Below are 21,933 nucleotides of genomic sequence, written 5' to 3' on the forward strand. Positions count from 1 at the left end.
AGTGGTTCCTACACACATTTCCTTTTTACTTTTTACTTCTTATCAGATGAACAAGAGATAAACATCTTATGGCATAAACACCATCATGTGTTTTGTGTGAATCTCGTTGCACTGAGGGGACTGTATCACAAACGACGTTTAACACATTCAGGCTAACTGGATTTGCAATCCTGGACAACTGGTCTCACAAAGATGGTTCTTAGCTGTGCATGTTAACCTATGCAGCTTTGACCATGCTCACAGCCAGGGTTTTTAATTACAATCACATGTAGCATAAACAGATCAAGAGCAGCATGTTGAATATGAGATGAGATAAAAGTGTCTATCCCTGTTGGGAAATTAGATCACTGCCTGAGCTGAGAATAATACTCAGCAAGATAAAAATACATGAAATATAATTGCACAACTAAAATAGAAAACGATTTAATACAGATAGTACAAAATAAACAGTGACAATGAAGTAGTTGGATATAATTTAGTGTGAGACTTATCCACATGGTTTATGCATCCACTTGTTAATAATTCATCTACATTAGAATAAGTGTGAGAAACAAAAGATTCACTGACATTTGTGGTCTTATGTCCAAAGATGAACAACTATTATAAAGAAGAGTTTGATTAACACTTGATTATACCTGACTGTGTATTTATGGGTAGCTAATTGCAGTGTGCAGTTATGTCTTTATAATAAAAAGGCTTAAGTAGGCAGACTTTATTTATAATCACCATCATCCCAGTGAGTCCATAAAAAGATTTTATAAACACTGTCACGTTTTTTCCCATGAAATAACTGCTGTTACAATCGTTGCAGTACAATTAATTTCCATGTCATTCATTGACATCTAAGTGGTCACCCGCTGTACTGCTGTTGAACAGCAGAGTAGACAAATGTGCTGTCTGAGTTATTGTGGAAAGCAAAATGATTCTCCTGAACTGTCCAGTGCACATCACTCTGTGCTCTTTATTACTTGTCACTTTAGTTATACATAGTACTTAGGATGTCCATGTCAATGCTGATGGACATTTGAAACATTTTGATCCAGTTCTCTGAGCTGATCCTGCACCAGAGCAGGTTTGTTTTTGCGCACGCATGTTTGCAAATGTTTGTTTGGTAGTGATTATTATGTGTGTGAGTGTGTCTGTCCTGTGGTGTCATTTCTACATGAGAGTGCAATCATGAAATGGCAGTGTGTAACAGGCCCCATTCTGGCAGTGTGAAAATGTGCAACACCCACCCACAATCAATCAGCTCAAAAGTGGGGAACTGTATTTATGCCTTCAAAATGCCTCTGAAGTATTGTACTGATTGTAATTTAGAGTAGTTTTCATTTAGGTTAAGACCTTAAGATATTTTGATTGTTGTTTCTGTAATAATGTATTTTCACATTTTTAAGTCATAGCCTCAATATTTTTAAGTGGCTTAAGGGAGCAAGATTTGTATTGAAGGATCCACCCTGTTAGCTGCTCATATTTTGGCCGGTTAATAGCCACTTTTAGCATTAAAATGTTTTGTGAATATGGGTCCTGGTGCTTGCTATGGGCTCTTCTCTGCACACAGGATGTGCTGAATCAGTGGAGGGAAATATAAACCATTTTCTAAAGAGTGAAAACTGGACTCACATTAGGTTATCCCAGGTGTTTTTTTTTTTTTTTTTTTTAATCTCTCATCCTTTTGGTGACTTTCAGTACTAAACATCACAGAGCAGCCAGGATGGTAAGGCATCATCCTACTGGATTTCTGGGTTTTGAAGTGCAGCCTTTTAAAACTGTTGCCTTTTGCTGCAGCTGTCTGGGGCTGCCAACATGCAAAGTTGCCAAGACTCTTAAATAAATGATTGAAACTAAAATACAATACAAAAAAGGTGGCAATAAATAATTTCATTCACAGAAAATAATTTCATACATAAAACGATAAAAATGATATGATATCATACAGATATACATATATCATCCACAACATTTTCCAATATTGTCTTTATCCCTGCAGTCATCTGTAGCAGCATAGTTCACTTAAACCATCAGCTAATCTATGGACAGAGAGCGAGATACTTGAGTTTGGCCGTCTTTTCTTTTTTTCAGTCTGAGGACATCACTGAAGCTCATTCAGCTACTGAAGTTGAGAACCACATTTTGGACAGCTATCTTTTCTATATATGCGCAGAGAATTATAGATTATTTTACATTGTGTAACATGTAGGCAGTGCCAAAGCTCATTTTTATGAGCCAGAGTCCACAACTCATACAGCAAAGTCAGTCAGAGCCAGTCTGGAGTCTGGCTCCAAGGCACTAACATCATTTACAGAAAAAGTCAGCAGTAACAATTAGCCAACACCACAATCTTTCACTAACCTGAACTAACTAACCTGAAGTCCCTCTGTCTCCTAACCACATGCAGGTCTCCAGCATCCATGCAAATCCTGGTCTCCATTCTCAAAGCCGTGCACTTTGTATGCCCAGCATCCACCCCAACCACCTCCCGATACAACTCTGATGCAGTACATATATGATGCACTTCATGTATTGCAGTGAACATAATCTCCACAGTGATTGTGTTTCTTAGTACAGTGTAACTGGGGAAAAAAATGATCCACACAAGCTGTTCATGTTTGTAAGTTGGATAAAAAGGAGACTTTAGTGGGAAAGCTAATGAGGGTTGTTGTTCAGAGTCTGTGGCTCTTGTCTTGTGTAGCAGGATGCTATCAGGTTCAGTGTGACTGTCTGCTCTGCCTGCGATGGAACGCCACACTATCGATTTTTTAAAGATTTGATTTGCTATATGGAAATAGGGTCTCCAGCTACATAGATGGTATTCTGTTGAATTAATGCAAAACTATGGGGTGCAATTTTGAACCAAATAATTTAAAATATAAATTTCACCTTTTTGGTTTCTGATTTTTTTCTTCTCTCAAAGGAGAGCACAGGACATGTGACTTACAGAGCAGATATGCTGTAGTAGACAAAAAAAAAATCCATTTAATATCAGTTGGACTCTCAAGAGTTATGTGCACAAGTGCTACTGGAGCAGCAGTGAGTGAATACTCTGTGAAGAAAGAGAAGTGTTCACTAATAAAAACTGAACCTCTTCACCACCACCTTTATCTTTAGCAGCTGGTGTCTCATGCCATATTAACGGATTTATGGGTGCTGAAGTTCTGACAGGCCTTAGACATGTACATATCAGTGTCTGTCATTTGGATCTGATAGCACCTGGAATTGCCCACAGGGCTTTAGACAGTCTTCCTCTGACATGGCTTAGTCATGTAGATAATCATTCTGTCATTATTTCAGAAACAATTTGGGAAGTAAAATAAAAAAAGTATGATAAAAATGATGAAAGTATGGAAAACGTCACTCAACTTTGTTAATAAAATATTGAGTATTCTTCAACTGTAGACTTAACATCCACTGGAATCTTAATTAGAGGTTGAATAAGGGAAAATGCAGGCAAACAGCTTTTTAAAATATTATTTCCTTGTCAGTTTTACATGGAAACCTTCAGACCTGTCTTATGAAACCTTTTATCCACAGAGCCAAGAAAAGGCCTCTCAGGAGTCAATAAAACCAAGCTAGTTTTTAGATTCAGGACCATGCATTTTTCAAAACTACACGCCATGGGTTTTGTATAAGCCTCGAGGTTGTTAAATTTCTTTCAGATCAAAGAAGACAATGTGAGCATTCAATGTGAAGATTCAAGATATGAAAAAAAAAAATAAAGTAGAAAAAAGGAGGTGAGCAAGACGTCAAGCACCATCAATGAGATACTGAAATAAAAAAAAAAAAACATCAGTACCAATAGCGATTACTCGTTTAAGCTACACAAAAAGTTGAGAGGAGATTCAAATAAATAGTGCATAAACTAGAGATAAACTTGAACTTGTAATAAAGCAAGAAACAGCTGGATAGTGAGAGCTCATTATTTAATAGCCGAGGACAGAAAATCCAATTTATGTGCTTTAGCATGAGGACATAATTAGCATATGAATAAGAACAGAAAACCTCACTTGTGCATATTCTAAGCTTCCCTAGGGACTAGTCTCCTCAGGTTCTGCTTTTAATTTCTTACCTTGTTGTGTAGTAATGAATTACTGTACAGATGTGTGTAGACACAAATCCTCCGCATTAAAATGCATACCAAAGACTGTTTCTAATGCACATTTATTCACACATGCACCTAGAAATTGAAAAGCATACAGTATGATCAGATTTATATCTAAGAATTGAATCAACTGTTGATTTCTATCTTAAATTGCTTGGACCTTTCATAGACTGTATTGGTTGAACCGTCATTTGCACATCCACCTACACACACACAAGAAAAATAAATCCCTGCAATACACATGCAACAAATATACACACACAAATTCCTGCTTACATGGCACAATCAATAAAATTCACTGGCCCAAAGATAGGCAGCCTCTTTTGTTTCAGCTCTACTTGCTTTTACAAGGACAGATACATTTAGATACATTAGATGACAGACAGTCTAACCCATCAAGGCCTTGCTCATATGTCCCCTTTAATGAACTAAAACAATGTGCTGTCTTGCCTGATGGAAGACAGTGAGGGGTTGGAGGGAGGTTTAGCAAGTGCAGGCTCAGCGGACCCAAGCGGAGGTACAGGCGAGGCCGAGGAGGAGTTGAAAGCAGTCTCCAGTAAAAAAGAATATCTTCGTTAAGTTTATTTGACCCCCTTTCCCATCTAAACATCCTTCTTTCTGACATTTCTCACTTCAGCTGCTTGTCACCCACCACTGCAACCCACTACTTGCCTCAACTTTTTTTTTCGCACTCTCAAATGTCATCTCCTTGTCTCCACTATGTGGTTTTGTACAAGGTCTATTTCTCCCTCAGCTTACAAGGTCTTTTCTTCCTTTCAGCCCCTCAGTAATTTCTTATTATGCCAAGTTACATTGTTCCCAGCATCAAGTGTCTTTATAAGGTGACGCTTGTGTAGTGCTGTTCTTTTCCAGCGATCAGCACCTTTTCAGAAACGGTACTACTTTGTCCTTGGTCTGGGCTTGTGTGTCTCTTCATTCCTTTTTCAGCAGCTCAATTCATCTGTATTCACCTCTGATCTTAGGTACATTTTAAAAGTAATCATTTACCAATGGCCTCTCAAGCTTTCAATGGGTAGTCTGGAGAGAATCTTTCCTGGCGGCCAATTCATTATAAAGAAGAGTAAAAGGACTGCATAGATCTATCTACACTGTTCTCTACTTTGTGTCTGGGGCAATATGGAAAGAGCACATTGTGAAATAAAAGGAGAAAATCACTGCTAATTTGTACTGAGCAGAGCCAACCATGGATATGCATGGATATTGCACAGGTGCACATAATAAATGGTGAGGTATACTCTTTCGGGGATATCATAATAATCAGAATTCATCATGAAAGCAGCGTAGTTCAACAAAAGCCTTTGGTTGACTATGATGATTGATGACCTTCACTGAGTTATAACCAGTGGGAGGGGAGAATCAGCGTGATAATGCAGGACAATGTATGACAACAGACTAATCATGTTGTTGTATTCCCGTGGCACAGGACCAGACCCCATGGAACAGCGTGTCCATTTTGATGTATAGATTTTCAATTTGATTTGCTGACAGTTAATTATCTCAAAAATATATGTATCATCAGTTGAGATTAGTTGGCATCAATAAGGTGAAATAAGGTTATTAGTCATTGTATTAACAATTAAGTGTTAGTTATATACCCAAGGTTGATTCCCAGAGGCTTAGCATGAATACCATGAATGTAGTTTATGATAACTGCAGTATTTAATCACAAATGAGAAAATATGATTTTAAATTTAACCTAGTACATTGTAATAATTAATATTTTAAACAAGGAATTAACATTAAATTAACACTACATAACTTTTGGAAGATGACATAACACATTCTTGCTCTAAAAAAACAAAAGTTGAATTCATAAACTAAAAAACACAACCATGGTCAGTTCAATATACTTGTTGCTGATGCAGTCATTACTCATGGAAGTTTATGTCAGCAAACTTTAGACGTTGCTGTGTAACTGCTTTTACAACTCTCATGCACACTATTTTGGCATTTACCAATATCCTTTGATTGCCATTTGTGGACACAGTGGCCACTGTTCAGCAAAAGTTACTTAGTCTTGCTTTAATATCAAGGAGCACATTACTTACGAGCTTGACATACTGAAACAGCTGACTGAGCCAAACTGTATCATTTTTATAGGAAACATTATTTCTTCCCTTAATACATAAACAGTGGGGCAACCAAAAGGGACACATTTATATTTCGTAATTTTTGTCTTCATGATGGCTCCACCTCGTGGTTGGATGGTATCGGGTCCAATGGACAGGTAGAGGGACGAGAGTCCAGCAGAAGCTGGGGGATTTCCTCCTCAGTCAGAGGAGAGAATGAGAGGAGTGCGGCTGTGTTAGCTGGCAGCGGCAGACTGAGTTGGTCGGGCTCAGAGAACTTGTTATTGATGGCAGAAACCTTATCAGTAAAGAAGGAGGCAAGCATGTCTGCAGTGAGCAGAGTGGAGCGCGGAGGTGGAGGCGGATTGAGGAGTGAGTTAAAAGCAGAAAACATTTTTCAAGCATCTGTGGCACCTCAGATCTTGTTCTGATAGTAAGTGATCTTAGCCATTTTAGATGGAAAACTTCTCCATACAGCTAATCAAGTCTTTGCATAAAGCAGTAATGTCAGCGTTCTATTAAAGGCAGAGCCACTAAACAAACATTCAGCAGGGAAAAGTGCACTGCTAACGTCAGTTTTCAGGCTATATAGCTGCTCAGCTGCATTAAAGAGCAAAAAACTAGGACAGACAGGACAACATTCGACACATTTTACTCAAATGGTACTGAAAAAAATTAAACATACATCTAATAAATAAGTAAATACATACAGCTAATCCAGGTGAGTCGGTGAGATGTTCTGTCAAACAGTCTTTTTCTGCAGAGATTAAGAAAATGTTGATTTCCCCTTGAATTTTGCTCTTATATACATTTTATGGTCATAGAAAATATTATAATGCCACTAAAGAATTGACCTTTTACAGTTGGTTGGTTATTAGTGACATGGGAATTTAAGCATTTTATCATGGTGCGCTCATTTTATGTTGTCATGGGTAAAAGTATCCAATAGTATCTGTCACAGTATCTGTCTCTCACACTGCCACCTCTAATGGGCCATGTCATTCAGAAATTATTTCAGGTTTATAGGAGGGAAAAGACTGCTGACCAGCCAGCACTGATACCATGAAGCAATTAAAACCAGTATATCCAACGGCTATAGTATATAGTTTCACAGAAGTGGTTAGGACAAACACACGTATGACCTTCCTAAGTTACTAATGTTACATATACATATGAAAAATATGGTGCTTGGGGCAATGCACCTACAGTGAATGAATGAAAAGACATTAAAGGACATTCAAAGGACAACACAAACAACAAATGGCTGTATAACAGAACGGTGTGTCAGACAGCACAACCACTGTTCATGATTCTGATTGCCTGAGGGGAAAAACTGTCTCTTCAGCAGTATGATGTGTGTTTCAGTGCTGCGGTTTTATTACTGCATTTATTATTTTGGGTGTTTTGGGTTACAAGCAGAATATTGTAGAGATCTGGGACAACTATATTGTACAACATTATTTTCCAAATGCTCAGACTAAACGGCGAACTATGATTTTAAAGCCTGATTGTTTTAGGATTTTCTTTTTCTTCACATAATTTAGCTTTTTTTTTCATATCATCTGTTGGTTAATTCAAATGTAAATTCCCTTTTTGTAAATTAAAATGAACTCTGCATAATTTCAGCACATGAAAAAACTCTCAACCAAAGAACAAATGAGGAAAAAGTTTTCTTTGCACTTTATGGTGTTAGTGAAGTTGCTTGGGTTTTGTAAATTTGAATAAGTAATTGGGCCGATGATGATCCTGTCATTCATCACTCGCTCAACCCCAGCCGTCAGTCTTTCCAATCCACATCAATTCACTGCTAACCCTTACCTGTTTTTGTTGTTGTAATTATGTGTGAAGTGTCCCACATCCCATCCTACAAAACGTTTCTATCATCTTGAAGCTATGTGATCACAGAAGCGTATGCTGTCGAGTCGCCGGTGTTTGCTGGCATGTTTGTCTTTGTTCATTTCTTCATCTGAATCACGTTTCATCTGTTTCTGTTCTGCCCCCCCCCCTCCCCAACACACACACACATGCGTGACGTGTATGGTTGATTGTTTGATTTATCAGCAGCCCTCAAAATAAATACAAATTGCAGACTTCTTTATTGTGTGCATGATTGTGTGGTAGTATGGACTTACATTGCATGTGTTTGCATGTAACAAAGGCCTCTATTGTGTGTGCATGAGCTGATGTAAGCATATGGGCTCATGCATGTACAATACTGTATGTGCTATCTAAGGAATATGTGAGTGTGTCCAAGGATGCTATGATTGATAGTGCAGAGACCAGAGTTGTAAAGCAACGGGTTTGAGTTGACATGAATTGTCGCCTGCAGCCATCAAACATGATGCATGTTGGTGTGATGTGGAGGGGAGATAACCTCTAACAGGGAGATGGACAAGAGTGGTGACACTAATTTATCCATTTGACTGACTTCCCTGTGTTACACATGCTCGGGGGCGCAGTGGTATTGTCTGCCACAAATTACCATACGCTGCTTTTTCTGCAGGGTGGAATAGTATGTGTAGAATGATATTAGATAGTGAGAACTTTGATAAGGCATTAAGCAAAAAGCAGCATGCTACAGCAAACAATGAGGAGCATATTATGACTACAGAGTGGGGTATTGCACTGAGAGGATGTAAACAAGGTAGAGAATTGGCATTGAGTAGAAATGTTGTGTGAAAAAAGAGGAGGAAGAATCAAGCAAATAATATATGTATTACCAGGGAAGTGCATCCTGATTTATTGACAGGAAACTCTGGTGTTTTGTGAAAAGATGAAGCTGCAGGTCCCGGTTTATTTCAGCAGCTATAGATAGCCAAGTTCTGTAAGTGAGTTGCTTTTTGATGTGTGAGATTAAAGGGATTTAGCACTTGAATACCTTCTCGTCTGGACACTCCTGAGGGTTGTCTGAAAGAGGATGGGAAGCTAAAAGCTCCTCTTTTTCTCCTCTCTCTCTTCCTGGCTGTCATTCTGATGAACTCAGGGCCTCAATTAAAACAATTTCTGATACATTAGCATCCTGAAATTTAAATTGAGGTGATTTCAGATATGACTCAGGCTTTTTGCAGGGTGCGTGAGCACGTCTGAGTGTGTGTTTGCGGTGATCTCAGCAGCATCTATTGTTAGACCTATAAGATTATACTGTCCAAAGAGTCTTTGTGTGGGTGCAATGTTGTTAGAAAATCACTGTTAGTGAGTATAGATCATTTTGATTTAGATTTTCAAAATTTCATTTCCTGTATTCTATTTCACCTAGCTGACTTGTGCTTTGTTGAACTTCAGAAACATATGTTGTAAATGTGCATTTTTACATTACTCCCAGCAACATATACTATCAGTAATATAAATATGATATTTCTGTACAACCTATAATAAATAATATAGTTAGTTATGGCTATTACATGTGATAAATGCAAAGAGTTTGCACTGTGCCACAGCAGAGATGGTGATGATTCTTCTATGCATCAGTGTGGCTGAAGGTTAAAAGGCTTCAAAAGGCCAGACTGAGAGCGGGGTGCCGTGCTTAATCTGTGAACAGTGGAATTAAGTTGAAGACATTGGTATTCTTGTGAACCCCCTATGAAATGCATTAAAAACTACTTTATAATCTCTCTGTCATCATTATCTCTTTTCTGATCACAAAGAGCAAACAAAGCTCAGCAAACTTCAGAACAATTCATAATTCATGGCCAAACCAGCTTTTCTATTTTACCCTGTAACATGAGGGTGCGACCACAAAATCAAGTTTGCATACTGGTTTGTCGAATACAGCATTAAAGTTTCATCATATAGGTCAAAAGAGTGCTGTGGAGACAGCAATACTTTGAAGATTTGACTTGAAGTAAAGGGATTGATTGTGCTCTGTGTTCTGTGTCCTTCTTTTTCATCTTCAGATTGATTTTGTATTGATTGAAGAAAGCTCTCTCGTCTCTTTCCTTATGAGGATAGATCATATCGAATGGTACAGTCAGTTCTCATGATCTGTTTATGTACGTATATTAGTTGGGCACAAATGCATCTTTGAGTACATGAATGCATTTATGCATACTTGATGTGTGCTTGCTTAAGATTTTGATGTGTGTGTTCATGTGTGTGGATAACAAAGGCTTCCTTTGTTATATACATTCATACTTAAAGTGTAGGGATCATGTCTTTCCCAAGTTGCTCGGTGCAGGCAGTGGTTGTAGGATGAGCGATGCTCGGCTCAGGTCCAATTGAGATGATGCCAGATGGTCTAATCTCTGTGTGTGGGTGTGTGAGAGAGAGTGTGTGTGTGTGATTGCAATTATAGAGTGGGTACGGAGAAGCAGGGGCTCACTGTGGGTGTTTGTGTGTGTTCTGTGTAGTTTAGACCATGAGTATAAGGATTTTTGAGAAATTGAGGAGATTTTGGTCATCTTCATTTCTCCAAATGGCTATGATAGGGTTAAAACTTGGTTTTAGGGTATAGGTTAGAATTAAATTAAGGGAGGTGTGTAGGTTCCATTTTCAGTCAGTCTAGAGAATCTCTTTATCTTTCCTCCTTTGCAAATTGGAGAAAAGATGAAACATTCAGATATATTCACAGAAAGAGAGGTCACACACTACAAACTAGACATGCACGTAAAAAACTTCTCATCATTTATGAAATGAAGGTTTACACACCAGTGAGATCTTTGATTTCCATCTGCTGTTGGCCTTGTGGCAACATCAATACTCTCTGATTTTGTCGCTCCACTAACCCTCATTCAGTGTCTTTTAAGTACTGAGGTTTTATTCTCTTTACAATTGTTGTTGGCTGAGGATTATCATTCATACATTTACTCAATAACCTTCTTTACATTCCTGCAGAAAGTCAGTTGTATTGGCCTCTTGGCAGTCATAAATATACTCTTAACCCATAGATGTCAGAGAATAAAAGGTCATGCAATGCTTTTACTCTTAGTCCTAAAAGTCAGATCAAAAATGCACCACTCTAAGAATTTTTGCCCAGTTAGGACTGATTTCCTCAGGGTTGACTGACAAATCCAAGACCAAATTACTACTTTAAAAAGCTCTGTTTCATTTAATCTGAACTTTAACCCTAAACTCAGAGCCTGACTCTTTATAGCCCTTGAGCTGCTGGCACTGGAAAGCATCTAGCTATCCTTGTGAAAGCATTTGAACTCGTAAGTATAAAAGAATATACAGCCCACACCTCCCGTCTGCTCAGTTGCATGGAGATAAGACACTACTGTACAACATACTGTATGTTTGTGTGTGTAATCCCTCCCAGATCAAGCTGTATTTCTACTTCAGCAAGACCAGGCATGCACCTATCAAGGATGTGTGCCAACGGTGATTTGAGGTTTTATGTAAACCGTTGCCCGAAGCTGACAGAGCGGTGTGTGTGTATGTGTGTGTGTGCTTGTGTGTGTGCTTGTGTGTGTTATAAATGATACTTGGAGACTGGCCCTCTACTAAGTCTGTTTTCAGGTCCTCCTTTTATAACTTGTCTGAATTGCAAGCTTATTTTTCGTGGGGGGGTTGTTAATTGATGTCCTCTGTACATTTTTGTGTGTGTGTTTGAGTTGGGAACTGAAACGAAAGAGAGAAAAAAAAAAGAAATGTGTGCACTGTACATATTTTAGAGTCACTGTTTGCTGTTTTACTGATTTACATGGTAAAATACTCATATGTTTAACAAGAAGCAGATTAGTTTAAACAGATTTTCATTCAGATTTTATGCCAAGAAAATACTTTCATTAATAGAAATTGAGGAGGAAAAAAGAGTAATGCAAATGAACTTCTAATCATGTGCCTGTCATGCCTAACAAAACAAATGTTAACAAAAAGAAAAATAAATGGTTACAACTATAGTTATTGCTTTTTGGGGGCCACTTAGGGGCTGGAGAACGACATAACAAGCTAATTCTATCATCACTTTACAGGCTAGTTGTTTTGGCTAACAAGTTAGCAAACAGTTGCCTATGCTCAGCAAAAACAAGCAACATTAGTGTTCATTTGGAGTCGTGTTTCTGGCCGCATGATGGATGAAAGTTCAATCTTTTAAATCCTTGAACCTTGTTTTTCTTAGACAGGTAGCATATAGTCAGTTTAGGAGAGCTTGTTTGCTTCTGGACTGGCAAGAGTGGAGAATTATTTTTGAAAACTTGAACCACTTTAGTAAGCATCACAGTGGGATAAATTGTAGGACCAATCAGCAGTTTGCACCAGTCATCAGACAGTTATAGCTTTGTCTATAAGGCAGACAAGCATAATAGATTGAAATGCCTTTTCAAAATGTCTCTCTCTTATTCAGCATCGATCTGCTGGCTTAGCTGTAGTTCAGTTTGTACACTTATTTCGCTTCTCAAAAAAATCAAACTAGTATTTTGGTCTGTAAACATGGGGTGACTTGAAAAGCAAACAATTTGCTTGACTTCATTGCAAGTCATGAAGACTCTTCTCATGACTAAAGCTCAAAGAATCCAAAAATGCTCACCGATAGACAGCCTATCTCTCTCATCCAATGGAATGGGTAAACACACCACACATTTCTTGCTATAAAATTTCTGGTATAATATCCAAGAGTAAGGATGACATCTTTAAATCTAGCACTGTACTCTGAGTCCTATAAGACCACCTGCTACAGGCTATGATATCTTAAGGCCAATTTAGTATTCTTCAAGAAAAATAAAGGAACTTGCAAGCTATTAGGCATCTAAATGGCATAAAGACAGAAAGGCTTTGATATTTTGAAAGTGCTGTATCCTCATTATATATCAATAACATTTTCTACTGTATGTAGGCCTAAATAATATTTTTATAACCCATATTTTCATCAACTGTTTTTTCTTTATAAATAATTCATGCACAAGATTGAATGATATAAATAATTCTTGCTTGTAAAAAAGGTGACTCATTGTTCTCTTAAGTGGCTGCTTATTGGAAACTATGCACATGCTGCAAATGGAATTGAAGGACTGAATACAGTTTCTTATATTGTTTGAAACCATATTTTTAAGATGTAAAACAGTAAAAGTAAAAGCCTGCTGAACCACACTGAACAAGCTCAGGTCCTAATTTCCTAAAGCATGACAGCAAGATCTTTAAATCATTTTGTGCTTTGTTTTCTGTGACAAACTTTCTTGTTAAACCTGAATGAGACAATTTCCCGTGTCAGTAGCACAAAATAGCAGCACAAGGTAATGGTTTGAATAGTGACACTTCAAAACCTGGAAGTCATATAATTTGATGTCAAACCGCACACTGCATGGTCCTGAAGTAGGGATGGAGGAGTTGAAAAGGCTCAGCTCTCTCGCTCTCCTTCTCACTTTCTCAATTTTGCAATTTGCTCTGAAAATCACTCGTCACTTTCTGTGCATAGAGTCATATAGCCACTGCCCACATATAATCTAATTTAGGGAAATACCATGGCTTCATTATTTATTCTTACAAATGTTAATATGAACATTTTAAAGGATTCAGCTTTTACATTCTCCATAAACAAATGTAGTGTAACTTAAATTGTACGATCCATTGCTAAAGAAAATAATTGGCAAAATTGCCTGCATTTATCTCCAACATGCATTAAAACTTAATTCAGATTTGGATAAAAGAAGTCATTTCAAACATCATAATGTTAATGTGAAATTGTACTTACAAAGCTGCAAAATAGTTGAACATTTCAAAATAAGGTTCATTTAGAGTGGAACGTTATTAATTTGCAGAGGTGCATAATAGCTATTCACTACTGTCCAGACCACAAGGTACCATGTTTATATCGGCGGGGATGGAAGAAGTGTGTGTTTGGTGTTGTGTGTGTAGAGCACATAAATAGTGTTGGCAAGCCAATTAATTTGTTTATGAGTGTGCTCGGCGGGCTCAGTGACCTCAGTGCCAGAGACAGTTAGAGTGCATTTAGCAAGCTGATGGTCTCCAAATTAGAACTGGTCTGCATCTATTAAAAATAGATAGATACTTCTATACTTTTACTGAAGTACTATTTTAATACAGACATAGAGTATTTTTACAATGTGATGTTAATAGTTTTAAATATGTAAAAGATATAAGTAATTCCACTAAATCACTAAATCAACCCATGTTAATATGCAAGGTGTGGAAAACAATGTCTAACTTGTAATGCACCTCATGCCTGGGAACCCTTTTTTCCCCCATTGGCTCACAGACCTGTGGTCCACACATGTGAGGGCCACGGTTGGACCCTTCTCAACTCTGCAGGTCCCCTCACCTTGATGGAGCGTTTCAGCGTCTTTTTAGGTCATTGTTTAGCCTACTGTTTTTGTTCAGTTTTACAGCTCTCATCAATGTTATTCTCCAGCAGTAAAATACAGCTGTTTTCAGTGAAAAAAGCTTTGATAAATCAGCTACCTACTCAGCACCAAATGGCACACAAAGTCAGTGACAAAACTTATTAATACAAAATATTGTATTTTTAATTGCCAGAAGGCCATATGTCTCCAAATGAACACTATATTTTTCTCTGTGTATGTGTACTAAAACATTTGCCATAACAACTTTATTAGCTGATAATATCAGCGGTATGTTCGCCATGAAAACCGATGAACTAATGTCCTAACACCCTTGTAGTGCTTGTTTTCCAGGAGGTCTTTATCATATAGCAGTTGTGTAGTGTTTTTTCTACCCTCTGAATCAGTGTATTTAAGATTGAGTTTTATACTTGACTAGACTTTTGTGGACAGTACTCTCCCTTCCTGGTCATTCTGTCACAGTCATATTTTCTTCATTGGTAATGAAGCATGGATTGAAGCATCCTGCTGCAGTTTATCTTCATGCTGTTTGGTTTGAACAGTATTTGTCTGTAATTATTTTGTTTTATTTTAGATACTCAATTTTAGACTGGCTGCAAGGGCTGCAAATTGAGTTTAGTTAATCATTACCTACCATAGCAACAATGCTAAAGGCAGGTGTTTGCAGTTTCAGACATTTTCTGTCGCTAAAAGCTGTGTCCTCTGATGGCTGTCATTGCCAGTATTTTGATTCAGACTTTTTGTTTGCAATGTGTGCTTTCATTGCAGTTTCACAGTTGTGAAGATTAAATTAAATTATCAAGAAAAGTCAGACCTTGTGATTGTTGGACGACATCACACTGGTAGCTAACGCTAACTGTCCAGCTTTGATAAGAAGAACTCATTGCAAGGGCAGTAAACTGGTGATTGCTTCTGCACAGAGCAAGGAAAAGAACAAGCACCTGGTTTAAGGTAAGACAGCTCACTCAGTGTGTCAATGTTAATTGTTGGTTTAATGAGCAGTGCAACTGTTTGTCGGCTCTTCGATTAATGCTAAGTTAAATGGTAAGTGAATGAGGGCAGTCTTTACAGTTTTAGTGTGTGACTTGCAAGTGCCAGTTAATATAATTCAGATCTGACAGAGGAGGTAGAAAGCATTTGGATTGTGAATACATATTTAGTTATAAATTAGCATAATAAGTCAACAACAGATGTATGTTAAATGACTCAGTGGTGTCTATAGAATAAGTGATTCAATCTTGTACTGACACATACAGGTGCTTATAATGATTTATTGTTGCAGCCCTCTTATATTTCCATGTGTTCTTTTGCACTAGACGTCCTTTTTGGATGGCAAATTTCATATAGGCTACCATTGGAGATCATGTGTATCTTTGCATGTGTGTGTGTTGGTCACTTCTATAGTTTTGTGTAAAATCAGACTTCACACAAGTGTACATTGCTGCATATTTATGAGATTAAGTATTGTAGGTTGCTACTCCTCATACTCCTCCTTCTCTTATGAAATATTCAGGAAAGTCAAGGTATATGAAATACTTTTAATAATAATGAAGTGCTGATAGATTTCCACTTTCCACAGGTCCAACTGTGTGCAAAAAGTGGTGAGAATAAAACTAAAAAACCTTGTCTCATCCCCAGGAATGACCTGTTTGCTGCTAATCTTGTAGATAATTTGTAGTAGTATTAGTATAGTATTAGTAGTAATAGTTTGAAAGTTTGTTTTCGCTTTAGAGAACAGTTAGGTGAGTGGACAATAGCAGCATGTAGACTGAACAAGGACACAAGGATAAAAACAAATGCTGAAAATGAAAGAAATCCAGTTATAGACACACACAGTAACAAACCATTTATGAACATGTAGCAGATAAAAACTATGGTTCTCTTGTTCTTTAGGAATAGCCTCAGTTTATAACTGTCCTAATGTATCATGCATTTGGCCGTTAGAGCACAAACTTCTTGCTGAGAATGAAAGGGATCAAAGACAACCTGGGAGAACCAAGTTCAAAATACGTTGGCATCTTTTTTGAACACAGCTGATCATTGTGGTTAGAATAGTGTGTGACATGATAGTGAACATGGGAGAACTGGAAGAAATAATTTTGAACGAGAATGAATACTTAATGAGGAACAAACCATAATTTAATTATAAATCTGATAGTCCCAGTTGTGACTGACTGAGTAGATCTGGTACCCATTAAATCTTGATACACTCATGCACATGTAATAGCAGTTAATGTAAATATTAATATTAATGTCTCGTTCATAACATTATGTGTGGCAGCACCAGTAGCCGGGGCGGTGTGTTAACAACAGTGGTAAAAAATGCAGCTTGACAAGAAAAAGCAGTGAAGTACAACTGTTTCCAGCTGAAGTGATTCTGAGTCTGCGTCCGTGGATACAATATCAAAAATCCCTACACAGTGACGCCTGGAAAAGCGACTTTTTTGAATGGCATGAGGAAAACTGTCAGCCTTGGGACGTTGTGTAATCGAAAGTGTTTCAATGAGGGTGTGATGGATTGCCTGATTAGGGACCCTGGCAGTAGTACGCCTCACAGATGGCAAATTAAACAGTAGACAGATGCCCCCCCCACCCCGCCTCCCATCCTCTTAGCCACTGCACAAGCTCAATACACCCCACTAACCTCTCTGTGTCCTAGGCTTTGTTGCCCTCTTCTCTGCTTTTTATACCTACTCTGTCTGTCCTATCTATCTTCATTGATTTCCATTCAGTAAGCATGTCTCATGTCTCAAGGTTTGACTGTCTTGGAATTTTGAAAGAACTTATTGGGTCCAGGTCAGCCAAGAGGGGGGACATCACTAATCGCTATGCTGATTTGAATCGTAATGTTCACATCACGATCATCATCAAAGATTTGGGGTCATTGACTATGTAGCAAGCGAATGCTTACTGACGACATCTACGACTGTCCAGTAATTAATTTACAATGATCATAAAACATACAGAATAGGTGATTCCTCACATTTCAGAAGGTAGAACCTGCAAATTGATTTCATTTAATCAGTGTTTAAACAGTGACTGTTTCTTATTTGATGAATTGCCTAGGATGCAATGAAGGGATTTGCAGTTGCATGTGTTAACAAAATAGGAGCAGGGGTACAAGTACACTCACTAAAAGATATCTTTCTTGTGTGTATGTGAGTGTTACATTCTCTTTGTGTGGTAGTGTGTGTGTGTGTGTGTGAATGTGTGTGAGTGTGCGCGTGTGCGTGTGTGAATGTGTTTGTTCAGCACAGAGGGAGCTTGTAACCACGGCCAGTGCATCATTAATACTGTCTCCCGCAGATGTACCATCATTCTTGACAAATCACCGGGGCCAGCCATCAGGAACATTACAATCCCTGCTACACATCACAAGTACACATGTACCATGAAAGAGAACACAAGTTCTTGCTCTCTTCGCGACGGTGGAGGTTTCGGGGGTGAAAGGCTCTGGGGTCTCACTGAGGGCTAAGTACTTGCAGAAAGAAAGTAGGCCTGCTTTCTAATGCGTAGCTAATCAAGCTTTGATGCGTTCCCTTGCCTCGTAGCTCCGTGCGTTTTCGTCTTTTTCTTCCCCATCTCCAGCCTAGCGATGCCCTGCCTGCTCGTTCAATTACCCTCAAGCATGTCTTTGTTTTATCTCGCTTGAATGAGTGTGTTTTTTTATTTAATTATTTTTTTTTGCAATAAAGGCCAGCGCTCTAGCCAGCAAGTGGCCTCCTCCTTCAGTAGAAGAGGATGTGGGCGACATCGAAAGTATTAACGCTATTGCACTAATGGTTTTTACCTGTGTGTGTAACTTTTGCCGCATCGCTTGTAAAGTGTCCCGTCGCTCCACTGGTTTGGAAAGCGTCTGTTATATTCAGTCCACGGAGCAATCACGGGATGCAGATGGAGCCGGAGCTTGTCATGTCTAAGGCTTCCTGCAAGTGCCCTTTGCAAATGCCACTGACAACGATGGGTAGGAGTGAACCGTGGCTCCATCTTCATCTCCATCTGCATGCCTGACCAACCCAGGCACTAGTGTGTCAAGCGTGGTGAAATGAGCTTTGTAATCCAATGATATCTTGTCAGCTCAAATCTGCTGCTCGGGATGTGAAGTGCAGTTTTTTTTTTTTTTGGCTGGAATACCACACGAACAGCTAAAGGAAATATTGGTGTAGCTGCTACGATTCACAGGGCTGATAAGAGGTTGTAATACAACTGGATAAAGGAATAAATGTTGGACACAGTGGCGAATGCTCATAAACACACTCAGACACAAACTCTCGTACAAAACGCACAAAAAAGTCAGATATACTGAGACTAGTTCTTATTGTGCATGAACAGAGTACAGGTGGGGCATTGACAGGTGAGTCTTGGATGGTCTCAGACACACACAGACACTCGCACATGCATACTGATACACACGATTGTATGGTCTAGAAGGTACTACGGTCCATCTGCCATCATGTATTTGTGTGTGTATCTACGCTTCCTCCATTCCTCCCTCCTCTCTCTTACTAATCCTCCCACTCATTTACACCCACAAACACACACTTTCTCTCTTTCTAGACTCCACTTCCATGCCCCTCTTCCTCTCCTCCATTTCTTCCTCTGTTCCCTCCTTCCTTCTTTCCTTCCTCCCGTCTGTCCTTCCTTCCTTCCTTCCTCCCTTGCTTCCTTCCTTCCTTCTTTTCTCTCTCTCCCTATATCTCTCCTGTGCATTGCCAGGATCAATCTGTGGGTTAATCCTAATACTGGTTGAGAGCTGTTGGCACTCTCTGGTCTGAGTGCACACACAAACACACACACTCACACAAGAGCAGTGATGCAGACTGTAGATAGAGCCAAAATCCTGCCTGTAAGTGGGCCGTTTGGGATCCAGCTTGAAGCTGTTTATGGTCAGGGTATGTGTGTATGTGATTCTCTACACTCCTGTACTCTCATCCTCACTTGTCGGGTTTCAGATTCAGATTTCTTCCTGCCATGACTTTATTTTGGCACCTCTCTCTCTCTCTCTCTCTTTCTCTCTCTCTCTCTTTCTCTCACTCTGTTTGAGTGATAACATGTGGCACAATCATTTAAGGGTTATTTTCTGCATGATTTGATCAAACAATTTAATGATGTTGAATTATAAACATTTTCCTAGAGCATTTATGTATAGTTTAAACTGCTATAGAACATTTTAATCTATACAGAAATGCAAATGGGGAAAGTAATGTAATAAAGCTAAAGATACTGTTTCTGTCCAAACCTAGAGGCAGTTAGGTCACACTTTGTTTTTGAATACCTCAGTGGTTTCATATTTTATTGCTTACTAACATATTGTGGATTATTGTTTACAAAATTATAGCTGACAAACTTAAGTTGAAGTGAGATGTAATTGTGAGGTAATTTTGACACTGATAGAATGAGAGAATCGTTTTAGTCATTGGGTTGGTTAAGAGACTGTGTTGCAGTGACAACTTCCTCGGAGCTTATGTACCCTAGCACCTATAGTACTAGATTTTCCACATTTTCATATTTTGACTGTGTGTAGACACAGGTGGAAGACCAGCCAATAACCATTGGTTATTTTTGCTTTTCGCCTGCTGAAATCTTCATACAGCTCCTCTGTCTTTTTCTACTCTTTTTCTTCCTTACTTTCATCTGGTGGCTCCATGGAATTGATTTCCACCCGCCTGTCTGTTGCCTTTGTGAGCAACGCGCAAGCTGGGGAGAGAGAAAAAGAGAGCGATGGAAGGCCCTATTTTTCCTTCAAGGAGGGTTTCACACTCCTCCCTCGAAGGAGGCTTTTCGTGCTCACCCCTTTCGGTTTTTGGACAAGAACAGAGAGAATATGTGGGCACAAATACATCAGGTTCAGTCTGGTGGGGTTAGCTGGAGGATGCTGAGGAGATGGGTAGCCTTCAACCCACAGAATCAATTCACCAGCAGAAAAACTTTTTCACCACACTAAATGATAACACACCTTGAGAGGCTTGGCCCTTGACATAGGAGAAAAATAGCGGCATGAAAGAACTGTCGTGGGAGATATATACATATTTTTTGTCAGCCCGCCCAAAACTGTCTCTATCATCTTGTGTAGGCACACCATCCCTTTTGGGGCATTGCTTTTTTCCTCTCTGCTTTTGTCTTCTAAAGACAAATTTGTTTTTTTTTCCATTTTTAATGCAATGTTTTTCCAAGCCTGAACAAGGGTTAGACATACAGTAAGTGTATATGTGTATGAAGTGACAATTATGAAGTGAGGTCATCAAGTGTCTCCTGTATATACCGTCTGCCTTATCTAAGTTATCTTTGCCTTTTCCATTGAATGGTAAGAGAAATGACCATGGCTGATCAAGCAGGATAATAGCCTCTGATTTGCATGTTCCACAGTTATAATGGATGACATGGAGGAAAAGAACCACCTGGTGTGAAGTATTATCCCTTACATTAATTCAAGTACTGTATGTGGATGCCCCCGTAGTATGCTGCGAACTTTGTGCCAACACTGGGGAAGATTCTTGATGAACACGACAAAGTACTTGCGCACAATGCCATGTCCGTGCAAGGATAAATTACTTTTTAATAAATTACATTGTTGTGGAAGAGCTTGACTTACCTGCACAGAATCCTAATCTCAACCCCAATGAACATGATTTCCATCAAGTGTGAAACGGGCCCTATCACCCATCATTAGCACCTGACTTTAATAATGGTCAAGTGGCTGAATGGGAGCAAGTCCCTGCAGCCAGGTTCCAAAATATTGTGCAAACCATTCCAGTAGAATGGAAGGAGATGTTCAGCAATCACATATCAGGTGTCCATGCACTTTGTTCAGTTGTCCACATACTACATGATGTCCTTACTTCCTATTTTTCCATGTTGCTTATTTTATAATCTGACAATGTGTCAAACTGATATCATACAGTCTTACAAAAATTGCAACCAAGATTTTCTTAGACTCATCTTGCACAGTGTGAAATGCAATAAAACTTACATGATCGTTGTTTTGCACATTCTAAAGGAGTCTGTAGGGAGCCACGCTGTATTATGCATTATTTTGCCCTCATTACTGGTGGGGCTGGACTGGTTTGCTCCCTAGTAAGACATTGCCATTTCTACCCATCTCTCTAGAGCCAGCGGTGCAGAAGTGGAGGGTACTCTTACTCTCACCAGGGAAGCAGCATGTCCCCCGCACATCCTCTGAGGCTACCCACTCACCCCTAACCTTGAGGACAGCTTCTCATCAAAGCACCCATTTTTATCCCCCATCCACTACATGTTCTCCATGATAATAACTTTATAATAATATAATGACTTTATTTGTATAGCATATATATTCATGATTGCAGCTCAAGTGCTTTACATGCAAATGACACAGTCATAGCGCTAGGAAGAAGTCAAATAAAATACAAATAAAAAAAGATAATAAAAAAAGAGAAACAAAAACAAACAAAATAAACCAAACAAAACAATAAAAGGTTGATAAAACTGGGATATGTGGATAAAACAGAAGCTTGGT

The 21,933-nt window shown here is 38.8% G+C and overlaps 1 protein-coding gene across 1 annotated transcript in view; it reads left to right on the forward strand.

The window, feature by feature from the left end:
• Positions 1-21,933, forward strand: part of LOC122992442 (receptor tyrosine-protein kinase erbB-4-like) — a 351,271-nt gene that overhangs the window by 89,468 nt on the left and 239,870 nt on the right. The window lies entirely within an intron of this gene.

This window comes from Thunnus albacares, chromosome 11, assembly GCF_914725855.1.
Source record: "Thunnus albacares chromosome 11, fThuAlb1.1, whole genome shotgun sequence".
NCBI classification, from domain to species: domain Eukaryota; kingdom Metazoa; phylum Chordata; class Actinopteri; order Scombriformes; family Scombridae; genus Thunnus; species Thunnus albacares.